An 8,250-nucleotide genomic window follows, 5' to 3' on the forward strand; every position below is an offset into this window, starting at 1 on the left:
GAGAGCAGGCAGAAGCTCTTGGTGGGGTCTACAGGAGGTTCCGTCTCAACAGGAGGAGAAAGTTCTGCGCCGGGAGGGTGGCCGAGCCTGGAGCAGCTGCCCGGAGAGGTTGTGGGGTCTCCTGCTCTGGAGGTTTTCAAGACCCACCTGGACGTGGGGATCCTGGGTGACCCTGCTTTGGCAGGGGGCTGGACTAGCTCCTGAGGTCCCTTCCAACCCCCACCATTCCGTGGTGCCACAACACAATGTAGCACTAAATTAACAGGTAAAAAGCTTCCAGGCGCCTCAAAACCACCACCGAAGAAAAACCTTGAAGGACAAGGTTCCTCAGAGTCCCCCACTCATCATGATAGATCATGAAGATCATCAAAGATCATGAAGAGAACATTATTTTTGAAAATCATGTGCCCAGCAAACCCAGCTGGAGTCCCCTTTACCACGGGAAAAGCTGTAGGTACAAACACTACCCCAGAGTGTGTCTGTAGCTAAGTCTGGAGGAGCCTCGGGGCAGCCAAGGAGTGTCTTGGACCTGTGTCAACACACTTGAACCTTACTTATTGCTTGCTCAAGAGAGTTGGGCTTGCTCAGCCTGGAGAAGAACCATTTCAGGTGAGGCTGGCCAGGGCTCTGAGCAACCTGCTCTAGTTGCAGATGTCCCTGCTCCCTGCAGGGGGGCTGGACAGGAGGACCGGACAGGAGAACCTTGAAAGGTCCCTTCCAACCCAACCCATTCTGTGATTGTGTCAAGTGGAGCAGCAACATTACTACATGGAATTTGATGCAGGTCTTCTCCTCAACATCTGCTGGGTGTTTCTGGCAGGCTTTGCAGCCTGACCTCCATTCTGCTGGGGCTGTGCTCCCAGCACTGCTGCTGCTGAGAAGTTTCACCAGCCCCGAGTCGCTGTGAGATCGTGGTCGGTGAGGTGCAGACGTGTCACCAGCAAGTGTCACCTCCCCCCACAGGCTGAACCAGCTCCCTCCCCTCTTCCTCTGCAGGCCTGTGTGGCACCTCCAGTTCTGACTAACTGGCCAAGCTCAGGTATCCACTGGAAAGCAGGCAGGCTGGCTGTATGGATGTTCTTGGACCCCTCACAAAGACCATGAACGTTTCACTTCTTGGCTCTGGGGGCATTTCCAAACGTGTTGGCAGCAACTGCTCCATGCCCATCTGCTTTTCAGTGGAAATGGTTATAAACTAATTGTAAGCACTTGGAAAAACACAGGGAGTCCTGGATATGGAGCTGGAGCATTCCAGCTGAAGGGTTTGGTGCTAGAAATGGTGCTAATCCACCCTAGGATAGGGCATGCAGCTGTCTGGGAGATTTATCTGCTCTCTGTTAAAGGGATAGTGTCAAATACAGTTCATTTGTATTTAATATGTCTTAGCTGCCATATTTACCCTCCTTCTTGGACACAGAAGAAGCAAGGGATGAAAAAAAGGGGTTCTTTCTTTCCCCATTGACACACAGTGATGTTTTCCCATCACCTCTGTGCTTCATCAAGGAGCAGACTTCCATTTGACCTTGCTCAGGGCAGCTTCTCTTAGGTGTAGACTTCTCTTCAGTGTGGCACAGGGTGGAAGGAGAAAGGCCAAGCCCAGGTGTCAGGTAAAAGGTGGAGGAATACACTGCTTTTCCTGAGATCCTTTAGTGTGGTCAAACCCAGGGGGCTCAGGAAGGAAAAGCTCCTGCCTGGCTTGAATATTCAAGTTGGTTTTTTTCTCTCTTTTTATGTTTCTTTCTAGGAGAAATCCAGAGGCATGACCAGCTCAGCCCGTGCAACTGCCTATTTAAAGGAGGCTTTTGCAGAGGATGTTTAAAGGAGGGGGAAGATTATGGGGGAGGGCACAAAATACACAGGCTAAATCAATGAGAGATGCTTTATTCTTCTCTACTTTGGTGATTAAAGACATTTAAAAGGCCTGATTAGCTTCTAGAGCAAAGCAATTCTCAGAACAAAGCTGGAATGGGGGTAGAATTAGAAGAGATAAAAATTCCCACGTGGATTTTTTTATTCCAGTTGCTCATTATCTCTGTCCCAGTGACCTTCTCACCACCTGGCACGCAGCACATTAATACTTTCTGGATCTGCTTCAAGAACTTCTTTGCTGCAAACAGCTCCAGATTCTCCTCATCAGTGTTAACTGAGGCACAAAGATGTGAATTATACTAATTGGTTGCCACTTGTCTCACAGCCAGCTGCCCAAGGCCTTTTCAATAGCCCACAGCCATGCCACCAGCATTGGTCCCTGGTAGAAGAGTGAAGCAGGCAAAATATTCTCCCAAATAAACCCCTTTCCTAAACCAATTGGCAACAGAGAAAAGGGGCTGAGGAGAAACTTCTCTTGGAGCTTGGTTTCACAACAGAAGTTGCACAGAAATCCCTTTATATTTCTATTACAAAGAGGAAGGGGGGGAAAAAAAGAGGGTGACCAATTGGAGTGAGTCCAGAGGAGGCCACCACCCTTGATAACCCATTCAGGGAAGACATTTTTCCCCAATATCCAACCTAAACCTCCTCTCTTACTTCAGTCCATGAGTGCTTCTCTACAGCTCAGGGTTGACTGGAAAGATTCAGCTCAGCTTTTGGATCCTTAAGCCTTCCTAGCAATACTGGGATGCCTGGAAGTCAAAGCCAGGGTCAGGCCCCCACGGCATTAACACTCCGTGCAGGGAAAACAAAACAAACAAAAATCCCACATTTGTTCTCCAGAAGCTTAAATTCCTCTTAACCTTGGACTCCTGAGTGCAGTAGAAAGCATTTTCTATAAAATCCCTGAAAAAAAAAGGAAGTTTTTTCAGTCTCTTGTTAACTGAAGTGCTATCCCAGGCACATGAAGGTCAGAGTGGAAGGGAGCCTGACCCTCCTGACTGGTGCCTGGGGATTTCAGCTGGAAGATGCTGCAGGAAGAGAAGAAGACTTCAGTGAAACTGCCTAAAAGAACTAAAACTGAAACAGTCTCTAGATTAAGTGCAGATTACAGTGCCCATAGTCCCAGCTTTCCACACTGGTTGAGACAAATGGAAAGCTTTCAAGCTCCCTCTAGTTAAAGTGAACCTGTGATTGGAAGCTTCTACCTGAATTTTGCTTTAATGCCATTAAGGGTTAATATGGCTGAATAAACACACATGAAAATATTTGGAAGATGATTTGGTTGAGCTTCCTGCAACAAAAGGGACTGATAGAATTCCAGGATTTGTAGTTTGGAAGCTGAAAAGGCTGTTGGTGAGGCTGAGGGGCAGAAGAGGTTAAAAAGAGTGGTGGAAAGTTCTGCTCCTTCTGTTTGAGTAAACACAGGCAGTGACGTGGGTAAGGAGAGCGTGTGAGGTGCCCAGGGCCATGGCAGCAAACACAGGGACAATAAAGGACACGCCAGGAGATCAAACACAACGGGCTCTTGAAGGGCCAAAGGGTCCCAGTGCCAAGCTCCTGGCATGGGGCTGCCAACCCGACTCCTCAGCCAGCCCTGCCAGGAGTGAAAAGGGTTCCACCGACCAGAAACTCCCAAGAATTTGGGTGGTTGCCCTCAGAGGTGAGACATGAGGATGTTCCAGAGCAGGCAGGCTGGTGGACACTGATCCCTGCTCTGGGCTTGGCTGGTAGGGTGTGTTCTTTTGTTCTGCTTTGTCTTGGGTTTAAATATAGCTTCCCAGGCGTAGAGTTTGTGTGTAAATAGAAGGAGGGAAATCACCTCTGCTCTTAACTGACAAAGGGTGGGACCTCGGGGCTTTTCTATTATTGGACAAACTGCTTCTTCAAAGGCCAAACAGCTTCTCTTCTATGTTTAGCTGGCTTAGGAGATGGAAGGAAGAGAGGAACAAAGGGAGGGAAGCTGGGGGGAGACACCTCAAACGAGTGTGCACACACCAGCAGCTGCATTTCGGTTGGATCACTTCTAATTATCCAGTTCTGATTTGCCTCTGAGGCTGGAGAATCCATTTGAAAACCCAGTAATGAAACAGTTTGACCACAAGCAGTACTAGCAGAAGATCATTCTATGATGATTCTATCTATCTAGTTACAGGTCTATCTATTCCAAGCAACTTTTCATGAAGGCTACAGGTCACTGAATATGAGACATTCACCCTTGGAAGATGTCTGGTGGTGGTCTCCTCAAACCTAGAAGGTGGCCACGTGAACAGCAAAGGCAGGACCTGGTAAAAGCTGCACTGGCATGTTCTTGGGCACGTCCCTGTGGGCACTGACATGGGGAAGGGGCCACAAAATGCAACAGCCCCCACACACGTGCAGACCTGTAGTGGCTAATCCCAGCATGGGGGGGGTGGGAAGGGAGCTCTGGAGAGCACCTTGTCCCACTCCCCTGCTCCAGCAGGTCACCCACAGCAGGGTGCCCAGGATTCCCACATCCATATGGGTTTGGAATCTATTCAGAGGAGACTCCACAGCCTCTCTGGGCAGCTGCTCCAGGCTCTGCCACCCTCACACCAAAGAAGTTTCTCCTCCTGGTCAGGTGGAACCTCCTGGGTTCCAGTTTGTGCCCATTGCCCCTTGTCCTGTCTCTGGGCACCACTGACATGAGTCTGACCCCAGCCTCTTGACCTGTACCCTTTATATACTGACCAGCATTGATCAGATCCCCTCTGAGTCTTCTCCAGGCTGAACAGCCCCAGGGCTCTCAGCTTTTTCCTAGTCCCAGAGATGCTCCAGGTCCCTCAGCATCTCTGTAGCCTCCTCTGGACTCTCTCCAGTAGTTCCTTCTCTCTCTGGAATTGAGAAGCACAGAACTGGACCCAATACTCCAGAGGTGGCCTCACGAGGGCAGAGTAAAGGTGGGGGACAGAACCCCACCTTGACCTGCTGGCCAGACTCTTCTTAATGCACCCCAGGACACCACTGTCCTTCTTGGCTCCTAGAGCTCACTGCTGGCTTATGGTTAACCTGTTGTCCACCAGCCCTGCCAGGTCCTTCTCAGCAAAGCTGCTTTCCAGCAGGTCAGCCCCATACCTGTACTGATCCAGGGGGTTCCTCCTCTCCAGGGGCAAGACTCTGCACTTGTCCTTGCTAAGCATGGAGAGGTTCTTCTCCAGCCAGCTCTCCAGCCTGTCCAGCTCTCAGCCTCACCAGCACGAGCTGTGTGCAGGTCCTTATATTCTATCTGAGGCTGCAAGCTACGTGGAGGGGGCAGGAAGTGCCACCACAGACCGTGTGGGAGGCTGCAAGCTACCAAGGTGCTGCAGCTACCACAGCTCCAGCAGCAGGACTCTGAAAGGCCCTCAGCAGATAGCTCAGGAATTGTCAGCTCCCTTGGATCACCAGTGTGGCAAACCTTGGGTCTGCAGGGGGGTTGAGTCTTATTTTGGTGTTCCAACAATCCATCCCAGCCCCTCTGGCCTGAGGGGACTGAATTTCAGAGGTTGCTCTGGATGAGTTTTTTGTAGCGTGACCAGTTACCCAGCAAGAGAAGGATGAAAAATAGGAATGTTCTCTCCCTGAACCTGTTGGAGTGGGGCCAGAGGAGGCCACAAAAATGATCTGAGGACTGGAACTCCCCTGCTGTGGGGCCAGGCTGAGAGAGTTGGGGTTTAAACTAAAAGAGGGGAGATCCAGACTAGAGAGAAGGATGAAATTTTATACACTGAGGCTGATGAGAGCCTGGCCCAGGTTGCCCAGAGAGGTGGTAGGAGCTCCATCCCTGGAATCATCCCAGGGGAGGTTGGACAGGTCCCTGAGCAACCTGCTCAAGGTGTAGATGTCCCTGCTGGGTGCAGGTTGGATCTACATGACCTGTGTGACATTTTTTTGTTCCAGCCTAGCTTTTCCATTTTAAGCAAATAGGAGATATTTGTGTAGCCATTTTTTGTAGGCAGTTGGCAGAGTACTTGGGGAAACTGAGGCACAGCAGTGAGCCTGCAGCTTGGGGAGAATCCAAACGTGTGAAACCAAACGAAGCAATTAGGAGGGGGGGGAGTAAAAAAGGAAAATGAAGTTTAGAGCAAGAGATCCTAACTGAAGCCTCAGCCTGTGTGAATAAAAGGTTTCATTGTTCTGTGCCAGGGTATCAGCTTATTGCTGCCCCTGGCATTGCAAACTGGGCAACCCAGTTGCAGAGAGAGTTTTCTGGCTCTGTAGCTATTAAAAGCAACAAAATGATAACTCTGGGTTGGGCAGAAGGACAATAAACCAGGCTTTGTTTGTTTGGGTGAGATTCTTCAGCCTCTTGAGTTTTGGGGTTGGGCTTGGCTGCTGTATTTGATGTCAGGTTATATCCTGCTCTTCTTCCCCTGCCCTCCAAGTTTTTTGGGGTTTCACACAAGTGCTGAAACACCATTTTTCTTTGCTCTTCCCAGGAATACAAACCACATCCCCTGACTTACCTTCAAGACCTATTAATAACTGGGGAAATTCCACCACACCTACCTCACCAAGTTTTTTGTGTGTTTTACCCTGGTAAGCAGTTTCCTTCCCCCCCCACCCCAGGAAGGGTGTGATCTAGTCCCATGGCTTTAAAAGGCCTTTTCAGATCTGTCTGAGGGCTGTGTGCCTTCTGTGACGTCAGCAGAGGGGGGAAAAATAAAGCCTGCAAACAATAGCCTTAGAGTAAATATGATCTCACTGTGATTAAACCCCAGCCCATCAAAATCAAAAAGCAGATGGAAAACTTAACCTCCTCCCCTCAGGCAAGCAATTAAAAACTTAATGAAAGGAGATCGGATGTTAAATGCTGAAGAATTGAAGAAGCAGAGCTGAAGGGGGGAAAAAAATAAAAGATGGAAAGAAAAAAAAGTGTATTTTGAGTTCTCAGTTTTCCATTTTCTGGCATTGGTGAGCACCCTTCTCCCAGACAAAGTTTCCTTAAAAAAAATAAAAGCCAACAAACCACCTCCTCCTAAATTTAACCCTCCTCTATGCAGCTCTGGGGAAACAATCCCCACTTGATGGTCAGGAAACCAGAGCTCTGCAGACACAGGACCTCTGTATTGTCACCAGATTACTCCTGTCCCAATGTCTTCAGCTTTGGATAGTGGGGCTTTTTTTATATCATTTTGCCTTTTTTTTTTTAATCTAGAGCTGAGCTGAACTAGGACATGTTCTTCTTCCCTCAAGTCTCTCCAAAAACTCTCCGTAGAAGGAAAAGCCACTCTTCTCTGTCACTGGAGTGTCACCATCTGGGATGCCCTGGGAGCCCAGCTTACTGAGGGAAAACAAGCTGGTTTTCCCATTTTCATTATTTCCAGGCTTCTGCCAGCCATGGGCAGGCTGGTGGGGGAGCTGCCTGTGACTCAGGGGAGTGTAGGGGTGTGTTTTAACCAGTTCTGTGCTTCGTCTCAGGTTGAGATACAATTTGAAGTGTGTTTTTGATGGCATGAGAGATTGGTTTGTGCAGGTTCTGGGCTGGGAAGAAGATAAAGGAGTGTAAGCAGGGAGGGGGGGCAAAAAGAGATGGTATCTGCTTGTAAACCAGGCCCTGCTCTAACAGTAAAAATTGTTTTATTACTTCAAGCATTTTAATTGGATGTAAAGTCCACAGGATGAGGGCATTCATGACCCACCTGCTGCAAGCTCTACCTTAAACAGCCAGGGTGTGCTTCCAGTTGTCCTGCACTTAACCCTTTGGATCAAAACATTCCTTTGAAAGAGAAGCACTGACTTTTCCCTGTCTGTATTTTCCTCCCCCTGCCCTTGGCTAAGCAGGACATTCCCTGAAGGAATTGAGATCTGCTCCTAGGATCCTTTGGGGTTTTCTGCAACTTGTTGTCACCAAATGACTGGCAGTATTGCTAAAATTTTCAGCCTTCCTGTGAACAGAGCCTGCTGAAGGGCTCCTGATGTGCTGTCTGCATTTCTGCAGAGTAAATCCATCCTTATTCCTCTTCCTTTCCCAGCCAGGCTAATCCACTCTGTGAATGAAGCATTTTTAAAACAAGCCCCAAAATAGAAAGGACAGAAAGGGCCCCACCCCTATAGAGGAAAAAAAAAAACCAAAACCCAGATCATTTTTGTCATGCTATTCACTTGTATTTCTAGGACTGCAAACTATAGCTTCAGCAGCCCTTGTCCAACACAAGCTACAGCCAAATCTGCTGTGGAAAACTGAACTCTTTAAAATGAAGGCAGTTTCCACTACTGTAATGTCTAGACCAAGAGGCAGAAGAAAAAAGGGTCGCTGGCCAAGAGCAGGGTGTGATAAACAGGCAGCAATATGCAAGGGCTGTGCTCCTAGAGCTGCTGCAAAGCTCCACTGCTGCTGGGAGCTGCAGACCTTCCCAGGGACAGGCCAGTCCAAATAAA

Source organism: Merops nubicus, unplaced genomic scaffold (assembly GCF_000691845.1).
Source record: "Merops nubicus isolate BGI_N331 unplaced genomic scaffold, ASM69184v1 scaffold6080, whole genome shotgun sequence".
Classification (NCBI taxonomy): Eukaryota; Metazoa; Chordata; class Aves; order Coraciiformes; family Meropidae; genus Merops; species Merops nubicus.